Source organism: Cupressus sempervirens, chromosome 10 (assembly GCF_028749045.1).
Source record: "Cupressus sempervirens isolate cs-2001-9-10 chromosome 10, ASM2874904v1, whole genome shotgun sequence".
NCBI lineage: Eukaryota > Viridiplantae > Streptophyta > Pinopsida > Cupressales > Cupressaceae > Cupressus > Cupressus sempervirens.
The window spans coordinates 818,413,936-818,438,153 of record NC_143127.1 but is presented as its reverse complement, the minus strand read 5'-3'; the positions used below and the strand labels follow the sequence as shown (position 1 = coordinate 818,438,153).

The window sequence follows — 24,218 nt, the reverse complement described above, 5'->3', positions numbered from 1 at the left end:
AACAGTTGATGCGCCGCTTGGAGGACTTGAAAGATTGAAAGCCCTCCCTCAAAACACAATGATTTGAAATTGTTGAAAGTCTGTTGTAAATCCTCTTCTTTGTGCGCATTTCTATTTAAGGACAAAATCTGTTTGAATGTAACAGATCTGCTCTATATTTCTTGTGGAGAAGGCCGCGACTAAACTAGAACAGTGCATTTGGAAAACACAATAATACTAATTAGACTGAAACAGAGTACATTTGGAAAATTGAAAATGCAAACATTCCACATTATATTGCAAGTGCACCAGCCGGGAATCGAACCCGGGTCTGTACCGTGGCAGGGTACTATTCTACCACTAGACGGGGAATGGAGCAAAGCTGACAGAAAAAAGAAAGAAACAAATAGTAATTGGAGATGCGGGGTATCGAATGCAAAGCCTCTATAGCTCAGTGGTAGAGCGTCAGTCTTGTAAACTGAAGGTCCGTAGTTCAATCCTGCGTGGAGGCAACAGACGCTGGCGGCGTGGCGTGAAAGGCCTCTTTGCATTGCATGACTTTTGCTATGCTATGTTTGGCTCTTGAAGTGATGCAGGAAGGAAGAGGAGGTTGAGCTTATCTCAGATTCTAACACTTCAATTGTTCTCATATACCCACTACCACCACCACCGTATATTTTGTTTTTGCTTGCAGAGGTTTCATATTTTACCACTCGTGCCTTTGTTTGCTCCCACATCGCCTACGCGCTACAAGATATTAGCAATTCATATTCCCCATTCTACACAAATATCAGCGTCTCTTCGGAGACTTCTGAAAAAATTGGAACGAGTCAGATAAAATTAGCATGGCCCTGCGCAGGGATGACACACATAAATTGAGAAATTGTTCAAGTTTTTTTATATATCAACATTAAGCGCAAATGGTTATAATTTAAACATCCTCTAAATCGTTCACAATTGATGTGTGTATATAGACGATTTAAAGAGTCCACAAATATTATTTTCATGCATTCTTGTTACATTTCATGTATTTTAGAGTAATTTTTTTAATTTGAGATTCGTATCATTTATGTATACTTTATTTTATTATAGTTTCAATTAATGAATGGAGTTGATATCTTCTTTTGCTATTTCAATTTCAAGTTTTTTCAAATATTTCCAAGCTATTCCCTTTCACACTTATGATTATACCTTAGTTCTTCATGTCACCCATAGCATAATATACCCTCTTAATAACATTTATGTGAAAGAAGAGGTTATCAATGTTTATTCCCAAAGTCACCCTCCTAGGTATAGACACTTAAAAATGACGTTGATCATTCTCCTAAAATGTACCTCGTGTATGAGGATATTTTGGAGAAAGAGGAGGATATTATAAAAACCATTCTTAATGTTGCCTTACCTTCATTACATCGAAATTATTTCTCTTCTATAGATGATGCATTCACAAACATCACTAATCCTTCCTCTTCTCAACCTTTTCTTTCCTCCACTCCCTTGTCTTAAAGTAAAAGTTGGTAAGGTGTATAATCTTATTGAACAAATTCATGCTACTCTTAGCACTTGATTCAAATTTCACTCACACACCATTCCAAGTCTTAGGATGCTTTACAAAATATTGGTGTTCCTCCTATTGAATTTAAGGATGTGGTAGCCTTGTTGGAGCGTATGAATACAACCAAACTAGGTGAAACAACCCATTAGTTGCCCAAGCTAACTTCATGCACCTATAGTTCCTAATCCGTACGTCAAAATTTGCCCCTGTTTTTGGTGAACCTTCATGGTGAATGAAGAGCTTAAATATAACCTTTCAAGTTTCCCACATTTACAGAGCTCTTTGTCGAACACGTAGAGTGCAAGGTGGTCTTAAAACATTCGTCAAGAACCCATTATGTTCACCCCCAACAATAGTCAATCACCAAAAAAAGTACTTTTTGTACAAATGGACCAATTAGAAACCAAGAAAGCTAAAAAAGTGATCAACTATTAGTGCATATGTTATGACTATGAGTACATATGTTGTCATTTTTGGGGCTTTTATGAATGGTGATTGGGGGGGAAGGTAATAGTAGGATGTGGTAGTAATATAATCATGGGCAAAAACTAGCTCGTTTACCCTAAAGATGATATTGTGTTCTCTCAAGATGAGTTGCTTTCTTTAGAAGTTGAAAACTAATACAATCCTTTTATGATTACAATCTTTATTAATGGCAACGCTACTAGAAGAACATTAGTGCTATTGACAACTAAAATTATCTTGTGCACTTGAATATTCATTTATTTAATACTTTTTCTTAACATTATAATTGATTTTATTAATTATTGAATATATTTTTTACATTCTTCTATTTATTTTATATAAAAAATCCATTTATATTTGGATTTTATTTAAATACTATAACTTATTAAATTTATTTTGATATTTTATCCCTTCATTTTACCTTTTAAAATAAATTTTATTCCTTCACTAACCTAAAGTTCTTCTAAACCTTCATCAAATTAAAATATTTAAATTTGAATGTTATTTTCAATTTTTCTAATCTTGTTTTCTTGCTAATATTCTTCAAATTAGGATTAAAAGGTGGATTATCTTTAATTCATGTTCACAATCACCTTTTTCAAGGTGACCACCTCTGCATCTTTTTTCTCCTACAATCATTTTGAGTTCTTCTTTTTCCCCCATAAAAGTGAAGTTTGACTTTTGAATGTTTTACCTCTTAGCCTATGTGTCTCCTATACGGCTCTTATGTGGACCACCTCATTCCTTCCATAGCCTTCCCAAACCCTAGATCTTACCTTTTATTTTTCCTTTTAAAATTTCTAAGAAAAGGAGACCTCATTCTTGATTTGAAATTCATGATGCTTTGAGCATTTGTCATACATTTTCTAGTTTGAGCACTTGAGAACTCCCGATTTCTTAGCATCCTAGTTTTAAAACTTGTTCCATTCTTGTCATAGCTTAGATTTCCATTCTTGCATGTAGCTTAGATTTGATTTTCATAGATTAGTTTGAATAATTGCATTCTTATTTTAGTTTAGTTTTCATGTGAATTTAGAGAAATGGACAAAGAAACTACCATAAATTTCAATTGGCTAAATAAATTCTTTAGACAACCTTCTATTCTCCTTCCTTTGTAGTTTGAAAATTAATCTAGCCAGAAACATGTCTTGTACCCTTCAAAATTCTTAAGGGTTTCTTTTCTTTTACAAAAGAGGATAGTAATCATAGATAGTCATGTTATTTCCCAAGACTTGGTGAGGTAAGCCTTCTCACTCCTTGCAATAGGATAGAATGTAAAATAGATAAGATAACATGTAAAAACTAGTGGTTGTGAATACTCGTGAAAGCTCCTCGTGAAGTATGTCTACATTAATCTCTACCCAATTAATGTACTTACCCTCACCCAGAATAGTCTAAATGAAGAAAAACACCCAATTTTCCCATAGAAAAGAAATCTTATTCCCCTTTATCGTATTTAAGAAAATGATCATATACTTGATTTTTGGAATCATGTGCTCTCTAGTTTAAGGTTATGGCAGATGGGAAACACCTTTTTCTAGCCTTAGCAACCAATTATTGACAATGGCACTATTGAATTATTTAGCATTTGTAATGAACTAGAAATATGATAGGCTTATTGTCCAATCTTCATACACTTCCTTGGGAGGAATTCTTAAGGCTTCCATGACAGTGAGATGATTCACATACACCAAATCCTCATTGCGATGAGTCCTAATATATCTCTCATGTTATAATGATTCAGAATAATTGGGGGGGAGGGAGTGAATTTTGTCATTTTTTAGGCTTTTATGAATGGTAATTTGTGGGGGGGGGGGGGAGGGAAGGTAATGGTAGGATGTGGTAGAGCAGTAATACAATCATGGGCAAAAACTAGCTTGTTTACCCTAAAGATGAAATTGTGTTCTCTCAAGATGAGTTGCTTTCTTTAGAAGTTGAAAACTAATAAAATCATTTTATGATTACAATCTTTATTAATGGCAATGCTACTAGAAGAACATTAGTTGCTATTAACAACTAAAATTATCCTCTGCACTCAAATATTCATTTATTTAATATTTTTTCTTAACATTATAGTTGATTTTATTAATTATTGAATATATTGTTATAGTCTTCTATTTTTCTTAATATATTAAAAAAAACCATTAATATTTGGATTTTATATAAATACTATAACTTATTAAATTTATTTTGATATTTTATCCCTCCATTTTTTCTTTTAAAATAAATTGTATTCCTTCACTAACCTAAAGTTCTTCTAAACCTTCATCAAATTAAAATATTTAAATTTAAATGTTATTTTCACTTTTTCCAATCTTGTTTTCTTGCTAATATTCATCTAATTTGGATTAAAAGGTGGATTATCTTTCATTCAAGTTCACAGTCAGCTTTTTCAAGGTGGCCACCTTTGCATCTTTTTTCTCCTCCAATCATTTCGAGTTCTTTTTCTTTCCCCATAAAAGTGAAGTTTGACTTTTGAATGTTTTGCCTCTTAGCCTATGTGTCTCCTATATGGCTCTTAATTGGATACCACCTCATTCCTTCCATAACCTTCCCAAACCCTAGACCTAACCATTTATTTTTCCTCCTAATTTTTTTAATGAAAAGGAGACCTCGCTCCTCATTTGAAATTCATGATGCTTTGAGCACTTGAGAACTCCTAATTTCTTAGCATCCTAGTTTGATAACTTCTTGCATTCTCATCACATCTTAGATTTTGATTCTTGCATGTATCTTAGATTTGAATTTCATATATTAGTTTGAATCATTGCATTCACATTTTAGTTTAGTTTTCATTTGAATATAGTTATTACTCTCTTGCATTTTCATTCTTTGTAGTAGATATTGATTTGCATTATCATTTTGTGAAGATTTGTGGAAGGTTTTTCATACTTGTTCTCAAACCTTTTCACTCACCCATTTTAACTTGCATTTTATATTTCATCTTCATTTGCATTTGCAAGCAATCATTAGTGGGATTATTGTATTGTGTTAGGAGAGCACACCCACAAAATTCTCTAAGAGCATATCAAATAAGGTTGATTGGTTCCCTTGTTAGCTCATTGGAGGTTGTGGTGAAGATTTCTTGTATTTTTGCAAATTTATTTTGAAAATTTCTAGTTCAAGTTAAATCTTAATTTTTCCTAGTCTTGCATGATTTTAGTTTGCATCACATAGTTTATATTTTTACCTCACAGAGTTGATAATGGATTTGATCTTAATGTTCGTAGCATATACTTGTTGCATAAAATTAATATAGACCAAAGACTTATCCAACTCTCTAATTATATTTGTATTCATGGATTCAACAAAATTTCTAAAGAACCTTAGGTACAAAAACCTTACACATTATGACATGTTTGACTACTTTACCTACACCTATACATGCTATCTATGATACTCTTAGTTCTAATATTCTTATAGGGAGACTATGTTTTTATGTTATGCATGTTGTCCCCTCAATACGTCAACACAAAATTAACCTCATCTATAAAAATATCATGTATACCATTGAATATAATCATATATTAAAATCTTTCTTACAATTGGAACATTGTTCTATTACTTCACCAATACAAGTAGGTACACCATTTCCTTTTATGGATTACTTAGTAACATTTACACTAGATGTACCAATTCAACTTTAACTAGCTTCAAACAACTCAATCAATCTCAGATAAACACTTAGTCTATATAGCATATCATCAACAATTTAACTTTTCATGCAATTTCTTAACTCTATGTTTCCTATATATATTGATTGTCGGTAAATAAACTACTAACATCCATATATGTAAATAACACTTTGACACCAGTATTTAACATGAAAACCTAATTTGGGAAAAACCACAAAGTAAAATGCTACCAATTTGCACTCTTCCAAAGTGAACTCGGTTAAGAGCCAACCCTATTAAAGGTTATCAACACACTATTAAATGTGACCCTATTAAAGGATTTAATCATCGTGTTAGGAGTGACATTGTTAGACGACTTTGGATCATTCCATTAGAATTTCACCTTGATTAAAGGATTTACAAAATCAATGTTAGGTTAACCTTGATTAAAGAATTTTGACTGATATAATGGTTAGAATGTAACAATAGGTTTGATCTATAAAAAATAACTCACTTTGTAAATTCAAATTTGTATTCACTCATTTGTCGGTCCATTAACTAGCCTTCATTCACATCTCCATCACTAATCTACTTGGTAACTCCTCAAGCAATCACTCTTCACACTTTACCTCTAATGTTCTACTCTTTATATCTTCTCCTTAAGATCATCAATCAACAACGAACCAACCTTAGACAACATCTCTTATGCCTCCTTACATAGGTAATTTTGATCTTTTGTTACTTGAGCCTCACTATTGATCTTAGGGTTAGGTCATATTCATTGAATCCTTACAACCTTTTTGTTCTCCTTCTCCTTTTAGAAATTTCTGATCAAATCCTTACCTTTGATCTCTCAACAAACTCTCCTTGTACATTAAATACATTGGCTCATTAATCCTTATCTTTCATGCTCTTTGACTAATTACAAATCCCTATTGTATCAACCTCAAATTCAAATATTTCCCAAACTGTAACTTTTTCTTTCAGTTAGCAATCATTGGGTTCTTTTGCTCAGCCATTATTATGTAGCTCACCATACATTATAATGTCTTGCTTGACATCAACATGCTCACTCACCCATCGCTATGCTCGATCACTACTAACACTTCTTCATACATTTTCTCAGTAATAACTAACATTCGACTTGAACTATTTTATCTAGCTTCTTCATATGTTCCTTAATCTTCTACTTCATCTCCTTGATTTGCTAGCCAATATTGATACTCAGTCAAGCTTATCCTTTTGATTTGTTCTAACTATAAGCTTCATCCAACTTTCTTCTTCAGTTCATGTATTGATTGAACAACAAATTATCTTGTCAAGGAATAACTTATCAAGTTCCCATTGTATTTCCATGGTAATTAACATCTTCAACACTCATTAACATCACTAGCTCACCTTGCTATCTCTTCTTTTCAAATCCTCTTCATCAATCAAATGATATGGAACTCTACACTGTTAGTAAATGTCTCTCAAGTAGGTTTGACATTATGTATTACCCATAGGTTTGACATCAATGACAACATAAAAATTGCTCCAATCATAGTTTCCAACACTCTCAATGGTGTCATATTTATCCCTACATTCTAGAACTAGTTTAGGACAAAGAATGGCTTTAGGAAACCCACTATCTTATACTAACCTTCTTGTTGATACCTCTTTGGCTATAGAATCAAGTTGAGTTTTCTTAAACCTAGATACTAACTTCTTGATTTCCTCATCAACTAGTGTGGTATCCACTAATTTTGGTAGGAAACTCATCAAGGGCTCATGTTTCTTTTCCTTAGGTAACTTGGGACAAGAGGCAGCCATGAGGATTTGGAGGTTTTAATTTTGCACCAATGAAAGGGGTATGGGAAAAGAAACCAGAAAAGTTTCTAACTTTTCAAAGAGAAAATAGAAACAAAAGATTTGGGAAAGAGATATAGACTCATCGTGTTTAAATCCACAAAAATATTCTAATGCAAACACCACTTCGTTGCATCCTTTTAACTCCAAGAAGACATGGTGAATTTACCTCATTCATACAATCGTGCAAACCTTACCAGAAAAAGGTTTAATAATAACTTAGGTATGGGCAACATGCTCATTGAATGATAGGAGAATGTACTGATTTGATAGGGTGTCATAATCATTAATGAATCAATTTACCTTCACAAGTACTAAATCTCATTCCACCATCACCTTTTTTAATCACCATTTAACACATGTCTTTTCACCTTTTTCAGAAGAAACTAAGAATTTTTGTAACACCACATGCCTATGGGTGGCCAGTTATGAGATTGTGAACTTTAAAATTTTGAGCCATGAAATAATTGGTTCAAAGTTCAAATTCCATTTTTCAATGATATTTGGACATGCAAATCAATAGACTTGACTCATAATGACTTTGAATGAATTGTACCTTATTGAACTTTGAACTCAAACTAGCAAGACACAAGGTATGAAGTTCATCTTTATTTAAGAGCATGTAGGTCCACTAGTGATCACAAAGCTTCATGTTAGACATACAAAACATACAATGATGAACCATTTAACTTTGAACCTTGAACCAAGTTTTTCAATGGTTCAAGTTTGAAATAAGATAAAGCAAGGCAAAATAACTTGACACGAGGCAAGGGGTGATTTTGAACCTTTGAACCATCAACCTAGAAAGTTCAAGTTCAAGGTTCAAGAATCCTTTAAGGGTATTTTCTATTCAGCAATTTGTTTGAAAAAACCAAGGTAAAATGCAAGTAATACTAACCTAACATTCCACCAAGCCATGTAAGATTTTAATCATGGAATGTTAAGCTAGAGACATTTTTGTGTCAAAACACTAGTTTGTGAGGGTTTGTGACTAGATGACCCTAAAATTATCAAAGTGGGTCCAAAACACCTAGGAATCATCCTAAAACCTTATATGATACCTAACAGCCTTATCTACATCATGACTCAACATTGACTAACCATGGTGGCAGTAGACCAAAATTTGGTCAAGTGCAACTTTTAAGACTTGCAACCCAAAACAAAACTCCATAGGCTCAATCTCAATATTTTTTTTTATGTGTTCTTATTACAACCAAAACACTTTCAAAACTCTTAAATACATCCAACCATGTTTGAGGTGCTCTTGCACCACTTCTCCAATATATATAAGTACAACATAGAGGTTCTAGTAGACATGGTATTTCCCACCCTATTCCTTGATGGTTCAACACAACCCATGGAATAAAAACTATTTCAATATTTCATCTACAACCTTATGATGAGACATAATAGTCAAATCCTTACAACCATATTTTTCAAGAGAAAGGTGGAGGAAAATATACCATCCAATGTTGAAAACCTTCATGCTCACCTCAAGAACCTTCCATATGTACTACTAGCTAAAGAGATCATGAACTTTGGATCTACAGTAAGAACTAGAAGACCTTACTAGAGAAAGAATCAATTAGGAGCACTATGTTAGAATTTGAAATTTCAAGGTATGAAATATTGTCAGAACAAGAAATGACACTAAAAATAATCACTAACTATAGTCGACATCTATTTTTCCAACCATTTTGCATGATCATAGAAGACACAACAGGTACCAAAGATTATATTTGACAATTGGCATAAGGAATGAAATGAATGATGTGATACTAGGGAGAAAGTTTCTCATACTTGCACCAACATGTGAATCCACATTGAACATACATGCATCAACAATACATTCAGTCCTCAAGATTCTCATTAAAAAAATGCAATTGTTGTAGGGGAAAGCACTGAGAAAATTTAAAGAAGATTTGACATACATAAGGTATGTCTTAATTGACAAATTAAGTTTTATAGAGAAAAAACTTATTCTTAAAATTGATAGAAGATTAAAGCATTTCCACATAATCAACATATTTACTTTGGAGGAGTCTCCATAATTCTTGGTGGTGACCTCACATAATTTCTACCTATGATGGACAAGTCTATGTACACTATACAATCAACTAACAGAGAAATACAAGAATAGTTCACAATAGTGGTCACCTTGAAGACAATGTTTAGAGAAAAAGGTGAAAGAAAAGAGAAATATTAATTCCATTGGCTACTAGAGAGTGTATATGAGCAATGTTAGTATGCTAATAGAAACCAAATTTAAATAAAGCTTCTACAAACTAAACAAAATTCATAAACCTCAAGATAGACTAAGATGAACTCTCAATTGAGAATATGAGCCATTAATGGGCTCTCTCAATGAGAAGCTCTCTTGTTGAGTAGCTTTGTCTAAATAGATAGGATATATGCTCAAGCTTTATGCTTCAAAAAGGGCTTCAAATGGAGTTGGAATTTGGGTGTGAGTGTATGGTTTTGATGTAAAATGGCTTCTCAAAATGGCATTATGACTTTACTTCATGGATTGTGTTATTTTTCAAAGGGAAAGGATCCAATTTATAGGCAAGAGGCTTGAGGGATTGAGGGCTAAGATGCAAAGATGGGAAAAAGCTTATGGAGGGCTCAAATTGCATGAGAGGAGAGCACATGGATTGTGCTTCCTTATAGCCAATCAAGGAGTGACACATGTCATATGGTGAGAGGATGGAGGAAAGGGGAAGGATGAGTCAACAAAGGAGGCTCAAGGGATAAAATCTTCATAAAGACCCTCATAATGACTTGTAAGAGCAATAAAAGGGCTTGGAAGAGTCATTTATGGCCTAGTGGACTTCATAAAGTTTTATGGTTGAGATATTTTGAGGGTGATGAGAGCAATTTTGACTTGGACTTGATTAGGAAGGTTTTAAGCTTGCTTAGGCTTGTGCAAATGATTAGAGGATGGATTAGGATGGTTTAGGATTAGCTTAGGGATAGGCAAGTGGATGGCATTTAATGAGGGTGGGTGAAGGAGGAGATATTTGTTAACTTTGGCTTGGGTTAGTAAGTCTTAACCCATGTTTAGGGAATGTGACAAGGTTGGGAGGGGATTAGGATTAGGTTTAAAGACATCTTCTAGAAGAGTCTAGACTTTGGATGAGGATAAAGACTTTCTAGAATAGTCTAGAATTTCCTAGGATGAGGATGAAGACTTTCTAGAAGAGTCTAGAACTTCTTAGGATGAGGATAAATTAGACTTTTAGGAAATAAATAAAGTTTTATTTATTTCAAGGGTTTGGGTTGAGGAGATATTTATTAAAACTTTTTTAATAAACATGAGGATTCATATTTAATCTTAATTAAATATTTTGAGTTGGGATTAAGGGTAGGAAATGATGGGATTGGCCTTTAATCAAAATTAAAGAAGGATTATAAGATTTTGGAGGAGGTTAGTGGTCTTAAGGAAATTGGCCAAGTTTTGGGAAAAAAATAATTTTTTTATTTATTTTGGGTTTTTGGTCAATTTATTAATTAAATAATTAATAAATAAGGAAATAATGTTTAAATAAGATTTAAACATTTTTGGGAGGGATTCCTTAATTAAATATTTTTAATTAAGATAAAGGGATTTAATGGCATAAAAATAAATTAATTAATTAAATATTTAATTAATTAATAAATGATGATGTCATCAGGAATTTTTCAGAAAATAAAAATACTTTATTTTCTAAAGGTTTTTAGGTGTCTACAGAGAACACACATTAAGTAGAACCAAGGCAAGAGGATTGTCATGTCTTGATGATACACAAAAATAAATAAATAACACCAGTAGAAGGGGAAGATTTTGATAATACAATACACTTATTTGCAACCAATGACTCAACCAAGGTATACAATAGAAGTATGTTAAAATGGTTGAATTTCTCAATAGAAGTAAGCATAAAAACAAATACACAAAGTACAATAGAAAAAGAAGCAAGTGATGAACAACTTGAAGAACACATCCTACTTTGCGAAGGCCAATGTACAATGTTGACAATAAATGTATGGACAAAATTAGGTCTTGTAAATGGTGCTCTTGGAAAAATAATTGAGATTGTTTATGTCCCAAGTGCTAGGTCACTTAAAATCCCAATGTATTTTATAGTAATAACTAAAAGTTACTATAGACCACCATGGGATAAAGATGACCCTAAAGTTGTGCCAATCATTCCCATGTCGCTAGGTGAAAAATGAAAAATACCATTAACAATGACATGGGCCATAAACATACACAAATCTCAAGGACTAACATTACAAAATGCAACCATTAGTATTGGCAAGATGGATAGACAAGGGTTGACATTTATGGCCATGTCAAGAGTGAAGTCACTAAAAAATATTCACATATAACCAATATTTTTTATGAGAGAGATACTCAAAGATAAAAAAACAACACATACACAATGTTAAGGAAAAAAGAAGAGTCCCATAGCAAAAAATTTCTATGTGACAAATTCAGAGACTGTAAATTCAGAATAGCTATCTACTCCACATAGTTATCATTGTGAAGTATGACTTATCATACCAAATATCTATAGTTTTTATCCTCTACATGTACTTGATAATATTCAATGTATACTTTGAAGATAAAAAGGAAACATCTATTGGTATATTTTTTATTGCACCAAAAGCTTGAGCTATCAACGAATGTCACAAACACCAAACTTACCCATGTATCACCTAATATAGTAGTGAAATATTGAATACTAATACTAACAACAGCATTCACAATACCAAATAAGTAAACACTTATGATACAATGAGGTTATTACCAAAAGGAAGGCAAACCAAGAATGGTAAGCTCCTTGGGCATAACCTATGATGACGAAGCTATGTCCCTGATGGATAACAGATGTATGCTTACATTGTGCTCAAGATTCCAAAAGGTGGGGGGTTTTACCAAGTGTGTACATGGATGAGGGTTTCAATAATGGAGGTATGGATGGATTTCAGCATTATGATGGTGTAAAATGGCTATAATGGAGTAGTTAGTGGAGCATTATAAGGTTGCATAAAAGTGGATTTTGTATTGTGAGAGGGAAGGGCTTTATTTATAAGCCAAGGGCTAGAGAGATGGAGGGTCAAGATGCAAGGATGGAAGAATAGTGAGGGAGGGCTAAGATGCTTTCAAAGGGAAGCACATGGATTGTGCTTGTTTAGAGCCAATAGGGAAGTGACACTTGTCACAAGGAGGATGAGTGTGATCGGATGGGATAAGGGTTAGTCAAAGGGAGTAATGAGGGAGGTTGAGTATGTAAGAGACATGTAAGAGTCATAAAGAGGGATGTAAGAGTCATTAAGAGGGATGTAAGAGCCATTAATGCTCTTGGATAGGGATGGAAGAGGATAAGGGAGACTTGTTGACTTTGGCTTGGGTTAGCAAGTCTTAACCCTTGCTTAAAGTTGTGCACATGTTTAGGAGAGGGAGTATACTTAGCTTAGGAAGAGGGTTAGGGGGCAAGTGGCTTAGCTTTGATGGGATGGGTTAGTTAGGTGGCTAAGTGACTTAGCTTTGATGGTTGACTGGGTTGGATTAGGGATAAAGTTAGGTCTTAGGGATGTTTTAGGGGTTTGGATATTTTATTAAATGATTTATTTAATAAAATGGGTATATGAGATTAAATTAAATATATTTGAGAGTTTATTTAATTTAATAGAGGAATAGGGATTTAGTTGATAATTTAATTTTGGGTTATCATTTGATTTTATCAATTGGACTATAGTTTAATTAATTAATTAATTAATTAACTAGGGGACGATGATTAATTAATTAAATAATAAATATTTAATTAGTAATGTCCTAGGAGATGACTAAATATTATTACCTAATGATGTAATTAGATTTAGGTGTCTACATTTTGGCCCTCTTTGACATAGTATTGGAACAACACCATTTCAAAGAAGTTCAAATATAAATGATGCAAAGAAGACTTTTTGAAGCAAGATGGTTGCCCTAGTTTCAAGTAGAAGAGGAGAGAATGGAATATGTAATGTCCCCTCAAGAAGGTGATGGGGAGAGAACGTGAGGCCCGACAGTTTCTTGAAAAGTACAAGAATCTAGGGTGAGTAGGAGTACTAACAGTGGCTAGGAAAGAGGGTTTAAGGAAGCTCCTACTCTCACTAGGGGAGAATGATACAAAGGGAAACCTTGTGCGCAAGGATAAGTGATGGTTAATAACACTAGTTATAGGGGGAGTGGGGAGGGTGATTGGTTGTTTGAAATTGAGCCCAAGAAAGTGATTTGGAAGATGGTAAGGTTGGGGAGATTATGATTCTAGGATTGGTGATGACTAATATTATGATTGATGCATTAGCTATTATTATGATTGATTTAGGAGCTATGATTATGATTGATGCAAGAGATATGATTATGATTGATGTAGGATTTGATACTATGGGATTGATGCAGGATTGGATACTATGGGATTGATGCAGAAGATATGATTATGATTGATAGATTAGTTAGATCATAATGGCAAGATTTATTGGAGGGGATGCTTGGATAGGATGTAATGTTTTGATAGGATGGGATGCTTGGATAGGATGGGATGTTTGGGATGCTTGTATAGGATGGGATACATGAATAGGATGAAAGTGTGAAATAATCTATTGAATCTTGAGCGTGGAGGTGTTGCAAAGGGGAGCACCACCATATAGTTGAGCACTTATTTTGATATAGGAATATTGGGCATATGCAAAGGTTACAAAGAACATCAAGGCCTTTGCACCAATATTACATGGGATTGACATGAAACAAACGCACGAGGATTGCCCCAGCATCACATATGAATCCCGAAAGAATCAAAGTGGAAACGATACTAGGTAACCCATAAGAAAATGATATTTCTCATGTGCACCATGTAACCACAAGTGATCACATGTTTGTAATATGCAAGGGTCATATCTGAGTAACTCATAAGCAGAAAAAAGAAAAGATGAAAGACTTGATCAAGACTGTGCTCTTGAATTGCTACATTCGTAGCACACCATGATATAAGAGATCATGGCAACCTTGAGGAGGGAAAAACTCAAATCACTTGGAAGAGGTACTTTAAGAAATAAACTTGAAATTTTGAAAAGAAAATAAATCGAAAGAAAATGTGAGTCCATCAAAAAGTAACCTTTTTCCAAAGAGATTGGTAGGACTAGATATTAATAGACCAAGATTAGATGAGAGGAAGGATGCATCCTACAAGGATCTATTAGTAATATTGAGGACTAGGATGAGTTGGGCAATCATAACTTTTTAGGAAAAGGGATCTTGTACGAAGATTCACTAAAGCACCTAACCAAGAGAACTGCAACTTACAATCAAGCATGAACTGACACAAAGAGATGAGAGATAGAAAATGGTACTAAGATAAGGACTTACACACAAGGAATATATAGCTAATAGACCAAAGTATATACAATTGATTACCGTACTAAAGCTTAGCATGATAGGATAGCTACAGGAAATATAAAGATGAGAAGATAGCCGATAAAATGATTAGTATAAGGAGATAGAGGGAAAGGTCAAGATAAGGATATAGAGGGGATGAAAATATTGGGATGGGAAGATAGTGGATAAAAAGTTCAAGATGAGGTGATAGCAGATGAAAGCTTAGGATGAGGAGATAGTGGGGGTAAAAATCTCAGTATGAGGAGATAGCGGGGGCACAAAGCTCAAGGCAGTAGAGGAAAAGATTGGAATGAGGAGAGAGTGAATTAAAAGCTTAAGGAGGGGAAGGATGCATCCTAATGATGATGATTGGGGTGTGACCAAGGCTTGCAACAAGGTTGGGCAAAAAATTAAGAAGGTGATTAGATGAGTTAAAAAGATGTGCAATGGGATGGTGCAATGGATGGTATATTTATAGGAGCATTAGGATATGAATGGATGACATTGGGGTATATGGGGATGGCCTAGAGCTAAATACCAATGACAAGGGATGTACCAGGTGATGGAAAGATGGAGAGATGGTGAGGAGTGCAAGGATAGGAGAAAAAGGTATGACTAGTTTGGGGATGACAAGATGAAAATAGGGCTAGAATGGGGGGATGGAAAGATGGACACAACACGGTCTCTAAGGAATATAGTTCCCCCAACTATATTTTATTCAAGAGGAGGTTTTATAAGGGGTGGGATAGGATGGAAGATTGGTCAACAAGAGGATGAGGGAGATAGATGGAAGCCAAGATGTGAAAGGTGAATGAGATAAAGGGAAAGTATGATGGATGGATGAGGAAGATGGAGGGATTATATGGACAAAAGGGTGGTTGGATAAAGGATACATAGATACAAACTTTGATGGGAAATGGATGTCAAAAAGGATGACCAAAAGCATGTATCTGGTGATGGATTTTATTTGTATCAAGATCCAAAGGAAGATGGCAGGTGAAATGGCTAAGATGTGGTTGGTCTAGTGGGATGAGATGGGTATGGTGGGTGAGGGAATGTGCCCCCAAGTGTGTAGAGCATTTGGATGAAGGGATTACGCATGACACTTATTTTCCAAGTTTTCAACATGGTACTTGTCCAAGGTGCTTGAACTGCCAAGTTTTCACTAGTGGATGGTTTTTTTTGGCTTTTTTGATGCATTTTTACTCATAGATGTTGGTAGGAAGGGTGGAAAAAGATTGGATTAAATGAGTAGAATGGTGGGTGGGAGTTGGTAGATAAGGGATACGAAGACATTAGACTTGTGGTTAAATGGATGAGGAATATGGAAAGATCATCATTGGCACACACCTTGAAAGGTGATGAAGTAGTAGGAAAGATGGTATTGAATGAGGTTACGAAGAAAATGGAGGAAGAGAAATATAAGGACTGATAGTAAAGTTGGAAGATGGAGGATGGGAATTTTAGGATAAGAAGCATATGGACTAAGAGTGGATTAGGGGGTTGAAGGGTGTATATATGGAGATTTGAATAAAATATGAACAGATGAGGCTGTTTGAGTAGCAGGAATGGATACCAATTGAGATTTTTCTTTGAGATGCATTTCTTTTATGAGCATCCTGGGTAGTCACATGATCTTTTAATTTTTCAGCTTGGGCCTTTGTGGCCTCTTGACTTTTTCTTTGATTTGGATTAAATGTGTCTCTTTTGGAACATGTATTTTAGAAAGGACATGTCGATATTTGGATTTTTGTGGATTTGTGGATTTATGCTTTTTTATTTTGGCATCCAATATGCTTCTATTAGCCATGATATGGGAACAAGAGCATGGGGAGATATGGAGGGATTATGGATGGAGTGATAGAGTTTTAAGATTGGAAGTGATTCAAGGATGAGTGCCTTTGATGATCTAGCTTATGGATTTGAGGGGATAGAGTGATAGATTGGAATATAGGATATGGAGGCATATAAGTGCCCAAAATGGATGGAGGGAATGAAGGATATGGGCATAAAATAGATGGAAACGAGGAAGGAGTAGGTCCCAAAATAGATGGAGGGGGTAAAGAATTCATATTAGGTATATAAGGACTCAAAATGGATGGAAAGGTGGGGAGTATTAGGTAAGGGATATACGGACCTAAAATGGAGGGTTGAAAAGAAGTAGTAGGATAAGGGCCCAAAATAGTTGGAGAACAAGATGGATGGGAACTTTGGGGTGAAGATGGAAGGATGTGGGACCATAAAGGGGTAGGAGGGATACCAACATCAAGTGATACACTTTTATTTCTTTCTTCAATATGAAGTTCATTATTTGGAACACAAGATGTGACTCCATTACTAGGTGAAGGAGTGGAAGCTTTAGATATAATAGTTAGTTCTTCTTCTATGGATCCATCATCATAGATTATGAGAGATGTATGATTATGAAGTAGAGGGGATGGCAAGATAGACTCTTGATCTAGATGGGTTGATGGAAGTAGATCTTGTGATGGAATAGGTATGATGATAAGATTTGGAGATGGAGGGGATAGTGACTTCTCTTTGGATGGAGTGAATGGTAAAAGTGGATTATGTAGGGGAATAAGTGGGATGGTGGGGCCTTCTTTTGTATCGTGGGATATTTTTGTAGACACCTAAATTTGATTTCACCGCTTTGGTAATATAATTTAGCCATCTCTAAAGGCATCATTAATTAAATTCTTATTTAATTAATCCTTTGCGATCCCCTAGCTGATTAATTTAATTAATCATCTATAGTCCTAATTGATAAATCAAATAACCTATCATTTATCAATTAAATCCTATTCTCCTATCTAATTCCAAAATCCCCATTTATTAAATAAATCTATTTGATAAATAAATCCCTCAAATCTAAAAGTCCCTAACTTATCCCTAATCCTCCATTTAGCCTAATCCACCCCATCCACCCATACTAACCAATCTTAGCCACTAACCCACCCAACCTCATTAATGTCATCCACTTGCAAATCTCTAACATCCCTAATCTAATCCTAAACCCAAGCCTAATCCACCCCTTAATGTTGTCACATTCCCTAAACAAGTTTAAGACTTTCCTAAACCAAACCAAAGTCTCCCCTCAAAATATCCCAACCACAAACTTGATGAAGCCCACAAACCCTTAAATCCTCTTACAAGCCCACTCATGACTCTTACACCTCTCCCACTCATGACTCTTACATCCCTCTTACATACTCAACCTCCCTCATCAAGCCTTTAACCAACCCCTTATCCTATCCTCTCACACTCATCCTCCTTGTGACAAGTGTCACCTTCCCATTGGTGCTAAACAAGCACAATCCATGTGTTCTCCTTTGAGTGCATCCTAGTCCTCCTTAAGCTTTCATCTTTCCTTGCATCTAAGCCATCCATCCCTCTACCCCTTGGCCTATAAATTGAATCCCCTTCCAAGCCATTTCATCACAATCCTTTTAGTAAAGTCATAATGCTAGTTTGAGAACCAAAGCCATCAACCATACCCTTATAATGCCAAATTGAGAGCTCACAAGGCTATCAATTTTGCATTACCCATCTCCATCATTGAATCAATTGAGCAAGAATATTGAGCATACATCCACATCAAAGGACACATCTACCAAATCAAGGAAGCATGGGGTGTTTCCTCTCTTAGGTTTGCATTCCTTGGTTTGCTTTCTTTGTCTAAGCTTATATGTGAATTTAGTTTTAGTTTGTGAATGTTTCTCTTATTGTTAATGTTCTTTGCACACTAAATCTTGTTCTACAATTTCAACATGCTTTTGGAAAAGATCTTGATAGGAATGGATGGGAGTGGATGGTATGATAGGAGAAGTATGGATGGTTTCTTTAAGTGAGGTAGATGGATGGATAGGAGGTTCTGCAATGGGGATGGGTTGATGGGGGAAGGACTTATTAGGTTTATTACGTGGAATTTGGGTAATGCTAGGAGGACAAGATGTAGATGGGATCTAGACAGATTCAATGGATGAGAAGTAGGAGATAGAAGGGGTTTGATAAGTGGGGTGGATAAAATAGGGATGATAGCAATAAGATGATGTAAGAGGAATGTTGAGTGTGGGAGATGGATTTTCTTTACATTTCCTTGTAAAATTCCTTGAGATGAGTGTGTTAGACTAGGAAGAGTAAGGGGATTGGGGTGATGTGTTGTATTAATAGGATTGGTTGGAGGATTTGGAAAGTGGTTTCGAGAAGATTGGGATGGTGGGTTGGGACTAGGGATTTAGCTACTAGAATTATTTTGGAAGGATAGAGATTGGGATATGAAGGTGGAGGAAGATGGAGGTATGACTGATGTATAAGAGAAATATGTGGGCACAATAATCGAAGGATGTGAGGATGAGGATAATAATGGATTTTCCTTGTCAAAGGTATGAGAAGGAGTACTAGTGGGTATGTAGGGAGGAATGATGGAGTAGTTTGGAGGAATGTTTGGATTTGGAGGATGTTGGGAGTAATATCTCTAAGGCTTTCAATATACCCATCATAGTCAATAAGATCTTCATCATCATTGGAATAGGATGGAGTGGGAGAAAAGGTGGGATGACCAAACTCACCATAATAGGAGTGTGACATCATGTTTTGATGATGAGTTGGGTAGGGATGGAATGTTACTAGTTAAGACATGGAGAGAAAAGGAATACTTTATGGAAGACCTTATGAATGATGGTACTAGAGGAAAGCTTGGAAGCTTGGATGAATCTCAAATGAGAAAGTGACTACGCTAAGTATTCCTTTCATTTGGGTTGAATGATTGATCAATGGTTGGGTTGTTGCGAATGGACTTGCTAACAACCATTTCAAAGGATATCCAAGTGATCTCTTTACCAAAAAGATTTGATTTTTTCTAAAACATGGGGAGGGTTTTGAACACTCAAGAATGTCAAACACACCAATAGCCCTATAAGATGTTTTATGAGGATATACAAGCTTAGCTAGGGTGTCCTTGATATATGCAAGGTAGGTGAGGCTCAAATATGTAGATGAAAGAAAATAATGCCACACAGTCAGGAGGAGATGGTAACCCAAATCTCCACCTTCACTTCCCTAAGGTATAAAGTTCTTTGGGGCTTAGTTAAGAGTGACAAGATTATACTTCCAAGAGAGGTGTCTTTTGATTCATCTCTTGATATTTTTACTCTACTAGAATGCTAGAGTTGAGGTCATCCCAAGGAGTGATGAAATCCCCAAGAAGGCCTCCTAAAAAAAGTAAAACAAGACCACATAAGTGATCTTAGGTTTAAAAGACACGTTCTTGTTTCCAATTGATGATTTAGATTGTGTAAGCTATTATTAAAGACAAATATTTATGGCATACAAGGTTCTTTCCAACTTGATAGCATCATCAATAGAATGAAAATCCAGAGTTCTTCAACATAAGAAATTTGATAAGGGATGAGTGAACAAGTCAATTCATTTATGCATTCAAGATTGAGTGATTTCTTTTTAAGCCCCAAAGTTGAAGTGTGATGTATAGCAATGATTATTTGACACTTGGCATTCAAGATTGTGTTTGTTTTTTTAATCATACATTCCAAGGGAAAAAAACTTGATTTTAGTCCATGGCATTCAAGATTGAGCTGAGTGACATTCATTCAATGAAATATTTGTTTAGACATTCAAGGTCATTCTAAGAAAAACATGCAAAAAACATGGTTAGGTTTTGAAGATGCTCCAATCTGCAATGTTACAAAAAATTAATTTGATTAGTCAGACAAAAAGCCCCAAAATCAAAGCTTAACTATGGGAAAGTTTTTTTTAACCATTTTGTTCTTTTTTATAGGCGTAAAAATGCTTAGAATTACCCCTATCACTATTTTTTTAAACAGCGATCCCACGGGTGAAATAGCGATCCCATGGGTAAAACATCGATCCTATGGGAAAAATAGTGAACCCACAAGATAAACAGTGATCCCACAAATGAAATAGCAATCTCATGGGTAAAATAGTGATCCCGCTAGTTTAAACAGCGATCCCATGATGCGGGAATGCAGCTGCAAGGTGGTGAGATTGCAATACAAAGAACTGGTGAAATTGCAAACAATGGGCCACGAGTAAAAAAATCATAGGGAAATCCCACAAAATGGCGGTCCTACAGGTCTATGAGGAAGAATTCTCACTGAAGGATTTCTTGGTGGGTTTGATAGAGGAGGAAAATAGTGGGGAATACTGGTTGATAAAATAGCTCATGCATTCCTACAGGTCTTTTATAATGATCCCATTGGTAAAAACTCATGTTCCCATAGGACCATTGGTTAGTAGGATTGAGGGGGTGTTTTTAATTACACATAGTGATTGGGTTTGGAGCAAAAAGTGATCTTGCTTTCATGGGGACATGTTCCTGCGGGTTTAGGCCATAATCCCAGGGTCACAGATTTGCTATTTCATGGCTGTGGGATCACAAAAAAAGGTTCCTAAAATGTTACTTGAATTGGAATTTTCTTTCATGGCTAGGAGTGCAATTTCTGATAAGAGACCTTAGTGCCTGCAAAAATGTTAAAACACCACCTATGTGCACAAACAAGCATAAAACATCAATTTGGTTAGTTCAAACATTAACAAGAAAAAGTGTGATTATAGTGACCTGAATGCGAGGTCCCACTAGGTGTGCCAAAATATATCACCTAATCTCGCAATGCAATATTGAATACTAATACTTTAAAAAGCATTCACAATACCAAATAAGTAAACACTTATGATAGGATGAGGTTATCACCAAAAGGAAGGAAAACCAAGAATGGTAAGCTCCTTAGACATAACCTATGATGTCAAAGCTATGTCCCTGATGGATAATGGATGTATGCTCATGTTGTGCTCAAGCTTCCAAAGGGTGGAGGTTTTACCAATTGTGTACATGGATGATGGATTCAACAATGGAGGTATGGATGGATTTCAACATTATGATGGTTTAAAATGGCTATAATGGAGTAGTTAATGGAGCATTAAAAGATTGTATAAAAGTGGATTCTGGATTTTGAGAGGGAAGGGCTTTATTTATAGGCCAATGGGTAGAGAGATGGAGGACCAGGATGCAAGGATGGAAGAATGGTGAGGGAAGGCTAAGATGCTTTCAAAGGGAAGCACATGGATTGTGCTTATTTAGAGCCAATAGGGAAGTGACACTTGTCACAAGGAGGATGAGTGTGAGGGGATGGGATAAGGGTTGGTCAAAGGGAGTAATGAGGGATTTTGTGTATGTAAGAGACATGTAAGAGTCATAAAGAGGGATGCAAGAGTCATTAAGAGGGATGTAGGAGCCATTAATGCTCTTGGATAGGGATGAAAGAGGATAAGAGAGACTTCATGACTTTGGCTTGGGTTAGCAAGTCTTAACCTTGCTTAAAGTTGTGAACATGTTTAGGAAGGGGATTAGACTTAGCTTAGGAAGGAGGTTAGGGGGCAAGTGGCTTAGCTGGGATGGGTTAGCTCAGTGGCTAAGTGACTTAGCTTTAACGGGTGAATGGGTTGGATTAGGGATAAAGGTAGGTCTTAGGGATGTTTTAGGGGTTTGAATATTTTAGTAAATGATTTATTTAATAAAATGGTGATATATGATTAAATTAAATAGATTTTTGATTTTGGGTTATCATTTGATTTTATCAATTGGACTATAGTTAATTAAATCAATTAATTAGCTAGGGAATGATGATTAATTAATTAATTAATTAATATTTAATTAGTAATGTCCTATGAGATGACTAAATATGATCACCTAATGATGTAATCAGATTTAGGTGTCTACAACCTAGATCCACGAGAGGCAGTTAAGCCATGTCACAAACCCTGATGGAGGTGCTGACCACCAAGTCAATAATCTCCCCCTCAGCACCAACTAAGGGTTCCACACCAATGAAATGAAGGAGACCTCCCAAGATTTAAACCTATGACCCAAGGCTCTAATACCAATTTTTGGTATGGTTTCCATTGCATCAAAAGCTCAAGCTATCAATGAACATCACAAACATTAGACTTACCTAGATCCACAAGAGACAATTAAGCCATGTTGTGAACCCTGAAGGAGGTGTTGACCACCAAGTCAACAACATCTTGACACCTAATTGTAATTATTTTCAAATGGTTTAATAGAAAACCCATAGTATAAAGGATTCTCATGAATATAATTAAGGCACTATTTCTAGTTCTCAGTATTATTATGATTGTGATCTTGATTTTACAAATGTTAATTACTACTCCAATGTTCATACCTAGGAGGAAGACTTTTGGAATAAGCATCAATAACATCTTCTTTCAAAAAAATAATATTATTTGTGGGATCAATTTTGGGAGAGGATATATTATGGCTCTGGATGAAATGAAGAACTAAGCTATAATCATATGTGTGAAAGGGAATATCTTGGAAATGTTTTTAAAAAAACTTCAAATTGAACGATAAAAAGATGATATCAAATCCATTCATCAATTGAAACTATAATCAAATAAAGTATACATAAATGATATGAATGATATAAATAAAATTGAGATCCATGAAATCTAACAAGAATACATGAAAAATAATACTGGCATATTTTTTTTGACATGTGAAATTCAAGATTGAACTAGTTCTCTAAATTCATAAAATATAGTAGTAAGATGAGGTAAATAATATAAACTTAAATGTATACAAATCATTTATAAAAACACATCCAAATTACATATCTAAGGAGTCGAGTTCACCAAAATAGAAAATAAATGTAAGGTAAGAAATAGGGTTAACTAGCTTGAATGGAAAAGCTAGGAAGCCTATACCTATCTTCTCTTACATTAGAAGGAAGATGGTCCAATTGGCCTCAAAAGGAATGAAGAACTGGGTTGCATGTAATGACCCTTTTTTATTATAGAAGATGGATATGCCAAGGAAATAATAAAATCTAAGATTCTGGGATAAATGGAGAGAAAGTGTTTTATGCATGTATAAACACACAATGAAGAAAAAAAACCAATTTTTGGACTAGATTTTGGAAGTATAAATTGTGAGTGATATATAAATTAAATTTTAGCTCAGAGTAGGACCTCATAGGGAAGTTGGAGGGTTTGGGAGGAGCCAATGATCTTTTGAGGTAGTTTGGGAATCGAAAGATGTTTCTGATACTAAAATACACAAGAGATTGTTAGAAAATATGGCCTACCATTTTGTAAAGATAGAACTCCAAATCTAATTGGTATGTAAAATTTAAAAAGTGATAGTCAGCAACTTAAATGGCTTATTGTATATGAGGAATTATGTGATGGAGTTATACCCATTTCTAATGTACTAATGATGGCTTAATGTTGAAATATTATGAATGAAACATTTACAAATAATTATAATATAATATAATAATAATAAATGAGTGAGGAGGGA

At 34.9% G+C, this 24,218-nt stretch overlaps 2 non-coding genes across 2 annotated transcripts; both read left to right on the top strand.

The window, feature by feature from the left end:
• The first annotated feature begins 419 nt into the window (after positions 1 to 419).
• Positions 420 to 491, top strand: TRNAT-UGU (transfer RNA threonine (anticodon UGU)). The gene has a single exon. It is a non-coding gene; the product is annotated as a tRNA-Thr (tRNA).
• Positions 492 to 774: 283 nt separating this feature from the next.
• Positions 775 to 876, top strand: LOC149536457 (U6 spliceosomal RNA). Its single transcript, XR_016358285.1, has one exon. It is a non-coding gene; the product is annotated as a U6 spliceosomal RNA (small nuclear RNA).
• The last annotated feature ends 23,342 nt before the right edge of the window (positions 877 to 24,218 follow it).